General features: G+C 37.2%; 1 long non-coding RNA gene across 2 annotated transcripts in view; it reads left to right on the top strand.

Annotated features, from left to right (window-relative positions):
- The window catches only part of LOC120094656 (uncharacterized), a 64,937-nt gene that overhangs the window by 11,858 nt on the left and 37,628 nt on the right, over positions 1-15,451 (top strand). Inside the window, exons 2-3 of one of the 2 annotated variants that reach the window (XR_015629951.1) lie at positions 7,729-7,885; positions 9,568-9,683. This is a non-coding gene — a long non-coding RNA (uncharacterized LOC120094656). Of the gene's footprint in view, positions 1-7,728; positions 7,886-9,567; positions 9,684-15,451 lie in introns of those variants that run through there. The other variant, XR_015629952.1, reaches the window with a different exon arrangement.

The following is a 15,451-nucleotide window of genomic DNA, read 5'->3' as shown; positions in this document are numbered from 1 at the left end:
AAGTTCTTATTGTACAAATCTTTTACTTGCTTGGTTAAAGTCACACCGAGGTACTTTATATTATTTGGGTCTATTATGAAGGGTGTCGTTTCCCTAATTTCTTTCTCGGCTTGTTTCTCTTTTGTGTAGAGGAAGGCTACTGATTTATTTGAGTTAATTTTATACCCAGCCACTTTGCTGAAGTTGTTTATCAGCTTTAGTAGTTCTCTGGTGGAACTTTTGGGATCACTTAAATAAACTATCGTATCATCTGCAAATAGTGATATTTTGACTTCTTCTTTTCCGATCTGTATTCCCTTGACCTCCTTTTGTTGTCTGATTGCTCTGGCTAGAACTTCAAGAACTATATTGAATAAGTAGCAAGAGAGTGGGCAGCCTTGTCTAGTCCCTGATTTTAGTGGGATTTCTTCAAGTTTCTCTCCATTTAGTTTAATGTTAGCAACTGGTTTGCTGTATATGGCTTTTACTATGTTTAGGTATGGGCCTTGAATTCCTATTCTTTCCAGGACTTTTATCATGAAGGGGTGTTGAATTTTGTCAAATGCTTTCTCAGCATCTAATGAAATGGTCATATGGTTTTGTTCTTTCAGTTTGTTTATATGATGGATCACGTTGATGGTTTTCCGTATATTAAACCATCCCTGCATGCCTGGGATGAAGCCTACTTGATCATGGTGGATGATTGTTTTGATGTGCTCTTGGATTCGGTTTGCCAGAATTTTATTGAGTATTGTTGCGTCGATATTCACAAGGGAAATTAGCCTGAAGTTCTCTTTCTTTGTTGGGTCTATGTGTGGTTTAGGTATAAGAGTAATTGTGGCTTCATAGAAGGAATTCGGTAGTGCTCCATCTGTTTCAATTTTGTGGAAGAGTTTGGATAATATTGGTATGAGGTCTTCTATGACGTTCTGATAGAATTCTGCACTAAACCGGTCTGGACCCGGGGTCTTTTTGGTTGGGAGACCTTCAATAACTGCTTCTATTTCCTTAGGAGTTATGGGGTTGTTTAACTGGTTTATCTGTTCCTGATTTAACTTCGGTACCTGGTATCTGTCTAGGAAATTGTCCATTTCCTGTAGATTTTCAAGTTTTGTTGAATATAGGCTTTGATAGTAAGATCTGATGATTTTTTTAATTTCCTCTGAATCTGTTGTTATGTCTCCCTTTTCATTTCTGATTTTGTTAATGTGGACACACTCTCTGTGTCCTCTCGTTAGTCTGGCTAAGGGTTTATCTATCTTGTTGATTTTCTCAAAGAACCAACTTTTGGTTCTGTTGATTCTTTCTATGGTCCTTTTTCTTTTACTTGGTTGATTTCACCTCTGAGTTTGATTATTTCCTGCCTTCTACTCCTCCTGGGTGTATTTGCTTCTTTTTGCTCTAGAGCTTTTAGGTGTGCTGTCAAGCTGCTGACATATGCTCTTTCCTGTTTCTTTCTGCAGGCACTCAGCGCTATGAGTTTTCCTCTTAGCACAGCTTTCATTGTGTCCCATAAGTTTGGGTATGTTGTACCTTCATTTTCATTAAATTCTAAAAAGTCTTTAATTTCTTTCTTTATTTCTTCCTTGACTAGGTTATCATTGAGTAGAGCATTGTTCAATTTCCACGTATATGTGGGCGTTCTTCCCTTATTGTTATTGAAGGCCAGCTTTAGGCCGTCGAGGTCTGATAGCACGCATGGGATCATTTCTATCTTTCTGTACCTGTTGAGGCCCGTTTTTTGACCAATTATATGGTCAATTTTGGAGAAAGTACCATGAGGAGCTGAGAAGAAGGTATATCCTTTTGCTTTAGGATAGAATGTTCTATAAATATCGGTTAAGTCCATTTGGCTCAGGACTTCTCTTAGTCTGTCTACGTCTCTGTTTAATTTCTGTTTCCATGATCTGTCCATTGATGAGAGTGGGGTGTTGAAATCTCCCACTATTATTGTGTAAGGTGCATGTGTGTTTTGAGCTTTAGTAAGGTTTCTTTTACGTATGTAGGTGCCCTTGTATTTGGGGCATAGATATTTAGGATTGAGAATTCATCTTGGTGGATTTTTCCTTTGATGAATATGAAGTGTCCTTCCTTATCTTTTTTGATGACTTTTAATTGAGAATTGATTTTATTTGATATTAGAATGGCTACTCCAGCTTGCTTCTTCTGACCAATTGCTTGGAAATTTGTTTTCCAGCCTTTCACTTTGATGTAGTGTCTGTCTTTGTCTCTGAGGTGTGTTTCTTGTCGGCAGCAGAATGCAGGGTCCTTGTTGCCTATCCAGTTTGTTAATCTATGTCTTTTTATTGGAGAGTTGAAGCCATTGATGTTGAGAGATATTAAGGAATAGTGATTATTGCTTCCTGTTATATTCATATTTGGATGTGAGGTTATGTTTGTGTGCTTTTCTTCTCTTTGTTTTGTTGCCAAGACGATTAGTTTCTTGCTTCTTCTAGGGTATAGCTTGCCTCCTTATGTTGGGCTTTACCCTTTATTATCCTTTGTAGTGCTGGATTTGTAGAAAGATATTGTGTAAATTTGGTTTTGTCATGGAATATCTTGGTTTCTCCATCTATGTTAATTGAGAGTTTTGCAGGATACAGTAACCTGGGCTGGCATTGTGTTCTCTTAGGGTCTGTATGACATCTGTCCAGGATCTTCTGGCCTGCATAGTTTCTGGTGAAAAGTCTGGTGTGATTCTGATAGGTCTGCCTTTAAATGTTACTTGATCTTTTTCCCTTACTGCTTTTAATATTCTTTCTTTATTTTGTGTGTTTAGTGTTTTGACTATTATGTGATGGGAAGTGTTTCTTTTCTGGTCCAATCTATTTGGAGTTCTGTAGGCTTCTTGTATGCCTATGGGTATCTCTTTTTTTAGGTTAGGGAAGTTTTCCTCTATGATTTTGTTGAAGATATTTACTGGTCCTTTGAGCTGGGAGTCTTCACTCTCTTCTATACCTATTATCCTTAGGTTTGGTCTTCTCGTTGAGTCCTGGATTTCCTGTATGTTTTGGACCAGTAGCTTTTTCTGCTTTACATTATCTTTGACAGTTGAGTCAATGATTTCTATGGAATCTTCTGCTCCCGAGATTCTCTCTTCCATATCTTCTATTCTGTTGGTGAAGCTCGTATCTACAGCTCTTTGTCTCTTCTTTTGTTTTTCTATATCCAGGGTTGTTTCCATGGGTTCTTTCTTGATTGCTTCTATTTCCATTTTTAATTCCTTCAACTGTTTGTGTTTTTCTGGAATTCTTTCAGGGATTTTTGTGATTCCTCTCTGTAGGCCTCTACTTGTTTATTAATCTTTTCCTGTGTTTCTCTAAGGGAGTTCTTCACGTCTTTCTTGAAGTCCTCCAGCATCATGATCAAATATGATTTTGAAACTAGATCATGCTTTTCTGGTGTGTTTGGATATTCCATGTTTATATTGGTGGGAGAATTGGGCTCCGATGATGCCATGTAGTCTTGGTTTCTGTTGCTTGGGTTCCTGCGCTTGCCTCTCGCCATCAGATTATCTCTAGTGTTACTTTGTTCTGCTATTTCTGACAGTGGCTAGACTGTCCTATAAGCCTGTGTGTCAGGAGTGCTGTAGACCTGTTTTCCTGTTTTCTTTCAGCCATTTATGGGGACAGAGTGTTCTGCTTTTGGGCGTGTAGTTTTTCCTCTCTACAGGTCTTCAGCTCTTCCTGTGGGCCTGTGTCTTGAGTTCACCAGGCAGGTCACTTGCAGCAGAAAAGTTGGTCTTACCTGTGGTCCCGAGGCCCAAGTTTGCTCGCGGGGTGCTGCCCACGAGCTCTCTGCGGTGGCAGCAACCAGGAAGATCTGTGCAGCCCTTTCCGGGAGCTTCCATGCACTAGGGTTCCAGATGGCATTTGGTGTTTTCCTCTGGCATCCAAGATGTGTGTGCAGAGTGCAGTCTCTTCTGGCTTCCCAGGTGTGTCTGCCTCTCTGAAGCTTTAGCTCTCCCTCCCACGGGATTTGGGTGCAGAGAACTGTTTATCTGGTCTGTTTCCTTCAGGTTCCGGCGGTGTCTCAGGCGCAGGTGTCCTGCAGCTCCTGTGCCCTCCCCCACGGGAACCCAGAGGCCTTATACAGTTTCCTCTTGGGCCAGGGATGTGGGCAGGGGTGGTCAGTGTTGGTGGTCTCCTCTGCTCTGCAGCCTCTGGAGTGCCCACCTGACCAGGCAGTGAGGTCTCTCTCCCACGGTGTTTGGGAGCAGAGAGCTGCTGCGGGCCGGGATCCGCGGGTGTGGGACTTCTGGTAAACACAGGAAGTGCCCGGTCCTAGAGGAATGTTGCCTCTGTGTGTCGTGAGCTCACCAGGCAGGTTTCTTGCAGTGGAAAAGTTAGTCCTACCTGTGCTTCCGAGGCTCAACTTTGCTCGTGGTGTACTGCCTATGTCCTCTCCGCGGTGGCAGCAACCGGGAAGATCTGCGCCGCTCTTTCCGGGAGCCTCCGTGCACCAGGGTTCCAGATGGCCTATAAAAATTTTAGGGCCCCAAAATTCTATTTTTTTATCATATTTCTAGACATAGAAATTTTGGAAGTGTGAAGGTGACTGAATGTGTGTTCCTTTCAGTCTGTTTCACAACTTATGTATTTCCATATTTCCTTCCCTCCTTTGAGTTTTTCTTAAGAATATGAAAGCATTAGCCTTTTCTGTCAAGAGTACTACAATTGACATATACACATGCAGGTTGTTTGCTAATCTGGGAATTAAAGGGTCTCTTAATTGAAAGATTTGCATAAATATCCATGTGTGATACCTCCCAGGTGATTTTAGCAAGTGCACAGGATATGTAATGAGCAACTTCTCCAGCCACAGCCTGTTAGCCCTTGTTCTATTTAGAAAGAGTTCTGGTGGCCTTTTGACAGTTGTTATTACCTGTGTCCTATTGAAATGATTGTTGGTTGAGATGACTGAAAACTCTCTGAGATCAAAGTCTGTTCTCCCAGGACTCGGCCATCATCTTCATCATAGGACTGGTTTCTGAAAACACTCTGAGCAATAATGCTCTCTATGTAAGCCTGTCAGTTTTTGCCCTCAAGTCGCAGCAGTCAATCTTTTAGAAATATGTTGAAAAAAATCGATAGCTTAGAATGATATGTAGGGGTGAAAAATAATTCAAAACCTCCCATTTGGTCTAGAATATAGGTAGTCTTAATAATGCTGCATAGCCTCTAATACAAATGTTTCATAGGTAAACTGGATTCCTTCACCAATTGTGGACAATTATGGTCACCCTCAACAGACTAGCTTTTGTGAATCACTGTTTTCTTACCACTTTGCAGGTTCCTTTGATCCATTAATTTTGGAAAAATATTACCTATGGTTTTCCTTTTGTACATTTCATTTTTTTAATATCTTTGGACAATGGCATTATCCTTCATATGATAATTAAGTCAATTGTTCACTTTTAGATGTATCTAATTGGTAAGTCTTCCCTTTTTTCTACTCAAATGTTGGTATGTATTAAATTATATCTTTTAAATACATTAAAGATCATATAATAATTTTATTCTAAAGTGTCAATATTTATAATGTCATCTTAATTGCTGCCTTTCATCTTTTTTAATTAATATGAAACTTTAAATGGTATTTTAAAATAGTATGGAGCTAAAAATATTTTTCAAACTACTTCGAAGCTGATTAAGTGTCAAAATAAGGATCATGACTGTAGTTCAACTATAAGCATATCAAAATACATATATTTATAATTTCAAAGTGGCAAATTACATCATAAGCATTACTTCATAATGAAGAAAACAATCTAGGACTTGTTGAGTTTTTCTCAGGATGTAACAATTACCTAGGTTATTGAATAGGTACTAGTCAGTGAGTCCCTGACATTCTCAGAACACTACAGGATATTGTCACTTCTCTCAGTCATTCAGCACACTGTTTTATGGCAGGATATAGGGAAATTAAGTTGAAAGGGAGCTAGAAGCTTTCTTCTTACTTTCAAGCTTTCACAGTACCAGCAGTGCCACATGTGCTGCTGGAGTAGAAAGGACAACACCAGCCTTGCCCAGATGTGAATTCTATGTTCTACAGGAACAACCTGCCTTACCCAACTGTGGATTGTCTTGCATGTTTCAATACCAGCCTTCAGGGAATTTGTTCTCACTGACCAAAATTGGAATGAGTAATATAATGGTCACCACTTACTTTAAAACTGGGTTTGAGGCATATGCCACAGGGAAAAAAAATATACGTTTGTTTCCATAATCCTAGTCAAAATCCATTGGCCAAGGTGTTCCTAGGCTATCATGCGAAAACTATGATTGTTATTTTACTAAATTGGCAAGTTAAATCCCTTTTAAATAGTAACCTTTACAGCCATAGAATAGTGCTGCTCTCAATTTTGTTCAGAAGTGGTTGGTTTTGGTTTTTCCTGAGGGCAATGAATGTTTCTGAGATTCAAACTGGTCGCAGTAAAGAAAATAAGTAAATATTGAATGCTCACCACTAATGGAGACCCTCTCAAAGCCACTGGGAATCAGTGAAAGACTAGAAAGCCTCCAGGCATAGGAAGAGTTCTGCCTTCAGGCAGGACATTTCAGTTGCACTCACAGATCCACAGTAGCTATAGAAGGCCTTCATAAAATGTTTCATTCAACATTCAGTCACATATGGGAAGAAGATTCATTAGGACCCACCTCTACCTGAGGAATTGTACATTACTATAATGGCAATCTTACAGGTGAAGAATGAGACTCCAGTTACTATACCTTTGCAAACACTGTGTCCATACTTCCAGAGTCTGACCTCATGGCTTATCTCCCTTGCATATTTAAGTACTGTACAACCTTGGATAGAGATATCCACATGACAGGTATCATAACAACGCTTCAGGGATAGCTACATGGATACTCCCAAGCAAAGTACCAAAGCACCTGTGGCCTTTATAATTAGAATGAATTCCACTGATTGATAAACAAAGCTTAGGGAAAAGGCCTAAGGAAGGAGGATTTGTAATAAGCATAAGGATATGTTATAATGATGGAGGATGCAAACATGAGACCAATTTCATGGAGATCTATTCCTGGAGAAAATAAGCTAAGAATAAGGCCTTAAGCAGTGCTCAGGATATTGGGAAATTCAGGAAACCCAACCCTGTAGCACAGCCAAATATTACCAGGTCAATAGACAACATTCGCTCCAGCCTTGTGACAAGGCATTGATCATTTTTCTTCCTTTGAAGAAAATGGGTCTATGTGTTTAACTGTCTGGTTTCTCCTGTATTATCTTTCAGCTATGATTCACACAATGCTTATATAAGCAAACCTAATTAATTGTAGTGAAAACTAAAGCAAAGGGTGAAAATGTGAGATTTGAGAGAGGAAGAAGTCAACAGGTGAGGAATGGGATGAGAGTACCAGAATGGAATAGAGATTAAATATAATCAAGGTATATTATGCAGGTATATGGGAATGACAAAATGAAGCCATTACCATGTATATGCACAGGTTAATAAAATGAAGAGCCAAAGAAAAATAATTTTCAATGCATACTTTTCCTAATTTTCTAAATGTAATGTCTCTTTTTATTTTCATAGTGTATTAAATCCATTCATTTGGGTGAGGTAATGCAGTGAAGAGGAAACATTAAGTCATAATGCATCAGCACCACATCGCATGACACAGAACAGTGAACAGTAACCAACAAAATCAAATTGAAAGACTATGAAAAGAGGAAGGGTTAATGTGTGCTAATGGGTACCTGTCTTTTACTTTGCTGCTTTCCTAGGCAGTTGTCAATAATGTGTTAGTGGGAGAGTACCTCAGAATGGCAGAAACAATAACAGCAAGCAACATATGTGAAACAACACTGAGCAGCAAAGTTGATTGTGAACAACACACTCATGCTCCTTCACAACCTCCTAGCAAACTTCAGATATGATGAGGTATGTAGTCGCCTGTTTGTGTACTGGAAAGTCTAAGTCCCTTTTATTTTAAATTTCAAAGAGTGTAAGTACACTTAATAGATATGACTTACATGTAATCTGTTTGACTGCAACGAGATGGAATAAATACTATGCTAATTAAGTGACTCATTGCTATAGTCAGTTCTAAAAGTTTCCTATGGTAACTCTTAAAAATAAAATGTGGTGTGATTTTAACAGTCCTCTGCATGAAATACAGTTTAAATACTTTAATTTTGTAAAAATGTGGTATTAATTGGCTAAGAGTGTCAAGGCAATTATAATATCTGTGGGTGGTTTGAAGCTGATGCTGATCCGTGATGCTTCGTCGAGTTTAATAAAATGATACTGTTCTATTTGGCCTGAATAAATTCGAAGCAAGTGAACCATGCATGTGCAGCGTAACTGCTTCCTCAAGAACTTACAGCCTTTGTCCTGACTGTCCAACATGAACTTTAGGAGGATTTAGATAGACTTTCTCTACTTTGTACACTTTATTGATAAAATGGCAGCCTGGAGATTTTGACTAACTTGTCAAACATTTGCATAATGAGCTCCCAGTTGAGAGAGACCCTTGAGATTATATCACAACTTCATGGGTTTAACTAATTCTAATACAAACAATGTCTTTGATTCCAAGAAAATCATTTCTATACTTCATTACCAATTGCAACAATGGGGAAAATTGAGTCTGAATAATATTCTTTCTAGTCTCGTTTGAAACTTAATTTATTTCTCAGTACTCAACAGAATGTTAATGGGTATTCCTGACTTCATTCACTAAATACAAAGTAAAATTGTAGAGGACTTTATAGGAGGATAATTTGAAAATTGTGAATTATATGTCAATTAGTCATAGCATTTAACATTCATCAAGTCTTTTATGTAGGATCTAAATATCTTTAATGAAGAAAAACTCAGTTTCACTATATTGTAGGGTACTATGTATTTTTAAGAATAAGTAATAAAATTTAAAATATCTTTTAATTTAAAAATGAACTCATTTTTGTATCAATGATGCTATATTTAAATTGTGAGAACTTAGTGGTGCTGTTACACACATACATATATATATATATATATATATATATATATATATATATATATATATGTAAGACAGTTCGCACTTGATATAGTAGAAGGAAGAGAGTGCTTTAGAAGGATCCACTGATTTCAGACAGTGTCATCAGAAACTACCATATGAGCTAAGAAATATCTTAAACTTCTGGAGTCTAAATTTCATCATGCGCAATATAAGAGAATTATATATAATGACTTCAATGATCCTGTCTCTATCGTTATGTGATTTCATACTTAAAAGAATCCTATTTAAGAGATGGTTTAGAAATGAACAAAAGATACAAAATGAAAAATGACTGCCATTTTCTTTTACCAAAGTAAGTTACTATTCCAAAGCAGTCAACCAAATAATGATTTGATCACAGTCAAAACGGTAGATCATTTGAAAGACTAGAGCTATTTATAATTGTATATACTAAAATAAGAGTATGTTTTAATTATAATACAAGGTTTCTTAAGCATATATGTATATATCTAATGATATTTCTTTGAAGAATATAATTGAATGGATAGGGCAGGTAATAACGTTTAGCAAACATTATTAAGCATCTCACAAACCCAAAATGTTACAAAATGTTTTCCAGTATCCATGGGAAGATTTGCCTAGGACGATACCTCAACCATCATTCAAGTTCCAGATAGCTAATACATTTTTGTGTAACATTGCTGGTAAATAAAAATAATAGTTTGACTCAATAATGTTATATATCAATTTCTGGCTTTGGGATAAATCATAATGAATAGACTCTTAAGGAAGAGACTTCAAAAGTATGTAGCCTTGTGAAGAGTCATCATTATATGAGCATGATCTCTCTAAATCTCTTATTCTAATAATTGGTAAAAATTATTCCTTAATATTCCCAAGCCCTCCAAAATCCCACCTGCTTCATACATTCCCTTGGTATTGTTAGAATTCAAAACACTTTTCTGAATTTTAATTCTATAAGTTTTACTAAGTTATACTGTCAATTAACAAAAGAAAACAAAAATAATTGGGTGAATACATCAATGACAAAATTTGGCAAACTAAACTTCCTGTGGTCAAATTTGTCTTTAAAATGGTGCAGATTTGTATTTAAAATGACAGGCTGTTTTTACATTATAAGGAGAAGATGTCAAAGAATGATACTTTGTCTGATTTTGGGTTGCACTGCCTGAGCTTAACAATGGTTACTCCTGACAGGTTACTGGAAAACCTCATTGAAGAATTAGAGGAAACTATTAGTCAAATAATTTCAAGTGTGCATAGAATGTGAGAAACAAGGGAAGAAAGAATAAAGAACAATACTCATATTATAGTGCAAAATGTCATTCAAACCTCAACACCTACTTTGTTGTAGACTGTCAGTACATAGGCACAGGCACACACTTGTGCACATGCACAATAAATCATACACAAACACACACAAACACACACACTCACACTCGCCATGTTTTTTTTCTAGTTGATTAAAGAAAATATCCTTTCTTTCCCAAAGCAAACTATGTAGATAATCTTGAACAATTTCCTTACCAATTAAATGAAACTTACAAATAAAGCAGACTCTAGACCTATCTTAAGAATGGCAATAAAGTGGCACCATATTTAATAAATAGTCTTTTCAAAAAACTTGCTGAATTACATGCAGTATGTAGTTTCTTCAGACTCCTGCATGATTGACTGAGGTAGTTTCATGGTGGGGGCACTCATCAGCAAGTCATTTTAAAGCTATCAAGCTGTGATTAACTACTGTGCCATTTCCCCCCTCCAAATTCATGAAAAATGCAGACTTACTACCCATTTCACCTATCATGTGAGCCTCACCAAGGATATTGTCATGAGCTCTCATGCTGGGTTTATAGATTGCTTGAGCAGGGGGTGAGAACACCTGCTGATACTGTCAGAGCAATCTAGTCAGGTTCTTCTAAGTGAATCTGTTAAAACTGTCAACAAGTAATAGCCATTAACTTCTAAGGGTAAACAGAGATGGATTCTTGCTTTGAAGTAGCTAGAAATGGAAGCTGAAAAAGTTCTCTGGAAAGGGGAGCTTTCCTTTTAGGCTCCTTGTTTTTCTTTTACTGTTCAATATGCTACTTGGATCAGAAAAGTTTTCCTTGGCCCTGTTTCTGAATTATATGATGTCTTCCTCAATGGGGCTTAGCTTCCATGTCGAGGCATTGGAAATCGAGGCAATAAACAAGCTGTATGCTTTGTGAGTCTCTGAGCTAGAAATTATCAGAATATTCCCTACCCATAGACTTGCCTTTATGGTAACAGAAGGCACCATGTAAGTTTCCAAAAAGGGGAGGCAACCAATAGTTATACCCAACCCCATCAATGACCATCATCGCATGGTAACTCTGAGTAAAGTATTGGCATCTCTAACTTAATAATCAAGTTCTGTCTAATTGGAATTATGATGTATTTAAGAGGAACGCGACTATGTCTGGCTCTGGAAACCTAGACTAACCTGTCCAGTGGTACTGAATTCATGGTTAGTAGAAGAGAATAAATAATCATTATTTTACTAACCCAGTATATTTCTAACATATATCTCCTTATGTCCCCAGATAAACACAGTCCTCAAGGCTCATGAAGGAATCTTTCTTTTGCTACAGAAGACCACTACAGAAAACACCAAGTAACAAAAATGCAGTTATAGAGCCCAATGCTACACATAAGACTCAGGGAACATTGTAGCTAGGGGGTGGGGGAGGAGGGTAGATGCAACACTAAAATCCAGAGGATCAAGGACTTTTCTATGAGATTCTGTCTCTTTGTAACATCAGAAGCTATATCCATAGAATCTCAGCAGCATAATTGCCCTAATATGTGCTGAACAAGGTAGATACCAAAAATATGTCAACCTTCATCAGGAGAAAACTATAAGAACTAAATCCTACACAAATATGTCCACTAACTAAATAAAACTAGGAGTGGAAATATGGCCAGTCCCAGAAACATGCACGCGCGCGCGCGCACACACACACACACACACACACACACACACACACACACACTTATCCAATGCCAAACATCCCGCCCTGAAACTATATATACAAGTAACATAATATGAAGTGAGCTGGTTACATTTATGACTACACATGTATATACAATTACATATATCCATTCAATATCAATTGAATAAAAAATAGAGGCCAATAGTTTGGAGAAAGATAAGTGGTACACAGGATGAAATAAATAAAGGAAAGGAAAGGAAAGGGAGAAATGTTATTGAGAGACTTTCTAAAGAATTGAGAATAACACCCTGTTCCAAGAAATGAGCTGACCGAGAAGAGGGAAGGGACCTTAGCAGCCCCCCATATGCGTGCTAAAGATATATCATCATTGAGGAATGTAAGGGTCAATGTGCGCCATCAAGGACAAACTCTTGCTGTTGCCAAAGGCTGACCTCCACAAGTGTATACAAAGTGTGTGCTTTTGTTACTCAGGTTCGCTTCGGTCCCCATTACAGGGCCACCCCAATGCGCTAGATCACTAAACCTCTTGCTTGATTGCATCACTCTCCGTCTCCATGTTTTCCTGAGTGGAACCTCCCAGGCATAGGGCTGATCTGGTCCTACACCCCAGGTAAAGGGACATTGAATGAGAGCTCAGAGGAGATCTCTGAGGAGGGACCATGGGAACTGGGGCCATGATAGGAGGGTAAGGGGGTGGAAGATCCAGCAGCAGCAGATCTGCAGTGAAAGACACCTGGATGACGTTCTTTTCAGACTCGTTGGTCTCTACAGGGTTCTTCTTCATGGCCAGGGCCTGTGAGAGTCTTGAAGACAAAAAAGTTTTTATCCAAGGGCGTGGGTGGATTCTCCACTAGATCCTTCAACATTTTAAAAGTGATTTTCTCTTATAGATTACCAAAAATTACTGAAGAACTTATAGACATGTTTCTCTATTTCTACTTTTAAATAAATTTATGTTGATGACAATATACTTTAGAACATTTATCACTCATATATACTAAATACTACTTATGCACAGATATTACATTATATAGAATTATAATCAATTTGTGCAAATATTGTTATGGGAATTAATGCATATGGAATCCCATGTGGTATAATATAATCTTAATTAATAATTAATAAAATATATAACAGGAGGAGTTTCATAAAACAATGTTGGCTAGTGAAGCCATAGTCATTTTAACATACATAGACACACTCATGGATGTTTACACAATGATGTAATTACCTACTGACACATACTTCCTCACCATGAAATGAGACAAATCTGTCTGTGAGGATGAATGTTATATAAGTTATCAAAATAAATAAAAAATTGTTAGTTTCTGTTTTCTATGTTTTATAAAAGAATACAAAATAGGTAAAAAGGAAACAAATATTATACTTTTATTAATTATAAATGACTGTGCTAGAACACAATATAAATACAGAGAAAGACCTTCTCAAATATCTTAAAGGTAGAATGTTGTTCTAACCTGATATCTGAAACAATTTAACACACACATACACACCCCCCCCCCCACACACACACACCTGCTCTCACGCACACACAGTTATTTCCTTCATGGAATTATGTAAATGGGATTTAAACACACAAATTTTCTTCTCCAAATACAGAGGTGAAAATTCCCATCAACTTTCCTAGCAACTAAATCATGCTTATAAAATGAAGAAAAAATATTTGCACTACCTTTCATGGTTCCAGAAATATTTATGGAAGCACTCAAGGGATGAAATCAATTCTATGGTTCTATTCAGCTCCACTCCTATGAACCAGGGCCTTTGCCAACATGACAAGAAATACAAGTAAGTGTAACAGGTTACAGTCCTGTTTTTGGCAACCAAGAGATGCTTAGTTGGACTTAGGCAAAACTCAACAGAAAACAAAAATAATGCCTGATGCTTCAACATAGCAATTTTGTAAGCCTTAAGGTCATGATCTTAGGAAAGTATCTACTGTACTTGTATCCCTCCCGGTCCCTTACTGAGAATCCCTTACTTCCCTCATTCACTATCAGATCACTGGTAGCATATTATTCTCCTCTGTATTTACTCTATTTATTCTTTTGGGAACTCTCTCTTAAGTTTTCACTTTTTGACAGAACCACTTTTAAAAAATTATTTGTTTATTTGATTGTTTGAGGTCTGTATTTGCCTGGATATAATCCAATCTTAGATTTGTAGGTGATCAACACTTTTCTCTCACTTTGTGAGCTTATTCATCAATAAGTTGATTGCTCTCTTTTTAGTTTTTAAGACTTTTTTGTTTGTTTTATGAAGTCCCACTTGTCAATTAGCGCACAAATAAAATTCTTTTCAGAAATCTTTCCTTACACCTAAGTCTCCCTCCCTCTCTCTCTCTCTCTCTCTCTCTCTCTCTCTCTCTCTCTCTTTCTAGAAGGTTCCATGTTTAGTCATCCATTTGTTGAAGATGGATTTTCTTTTTCTTTCTTTGTTTATGTTTTTAATCCATACATAATATTTTGCTTCCTTGTAAAATATTAAATGTCTGAAGCTATGTGTGCTTTGTTTGTGGTATTCTGTCAGGTTTCTGTTGTGCCTGGCTTTTGTGTCAGTATTTTACTGTCTTTACCTCTCTGGCTTGGGATATATCTTGAGAAATGGAGTGGCCATCCTTCCCATGTTGTTCTTTCTACTCAGGATTGTTTAAGTTACACATGGTCTTTTGTGATTTCATATGAATTATAGAATATATTTCTCTTTTGTCTCTGTGAAGAATGATATGTATTAAAATGATTGCTAATGACATATCGCTATACTCAAAGATCAGTGCCTTGATCCACCCACATCATAGAAGTGCCTTCTTTCAGGGGATAGAAATGAACACGAAGGTCCACAGAGAGACAATGAACAAGAAATACGAGCCTTTGAAGCACTCATTCTTAAAGGATATTAATTCATTAAACACCTAACCTCAAGACACCTGTCTATTCAAAAGAAGAGTTGGAAAAAATTATAAGAACCAAAGGTGAAAGAGACTCCATACATCTCTTATGGACATTTGTTCCACTGGTTTTCTTTAAAAAAAATTCTCTTGATCCTTTATCAGTTCTGATTTTCACTTTTTGTTTGTTTGCTTACATGTGTGTGTTTCTGTATGAGAGAGAAAGAGAGAGAAGGAGCAAGCATATTATTGTGTAGATAGAGATAAACTCACAGAGACAGAGTAGCATGAACAAGCCTTGTATGTGATCTAGAGAGGTGATATTGCTGCATTGATATGGGGAAGTGGACATGGGTTCCCACCCATAACAAAGAAGCTATGTGCAATTGATCCCTGCTGGGAAAAAGCAGTTTTCCCAGAGAGTAAGAAATTTTTTGGAGGAGTTAGGGGAGATAAAATCATGATCAGAATACATTGTATGAAAAAATAATAAAAATAGGATGGAAATCTGCTTTGCATATCTAAATGGCTTTAGTTCAAATGGTTATTTATTCTACCAATCTATGACTATGGGAGAGCTTTGTATTTTGTCTAACATC

This window comes from Rattus norvegicus, chromosome 9 (assembly GCF_021556685.1).
Source record: "Rattus norvegicus strain SHRSP/BbbUtx chromosome 9, alternate assembly SHRSP_T2T, whole genome shotgun sequence".
Taxonomy (NCBI): Eukaryota; Metazoa; Chordata; class Mammalia; order Rodentia; family Muridae; genus Rattus; species Rattus norvegicus.
This window is presented reverse-complemented; position numbering and strand designations above follow the sequence as displayed.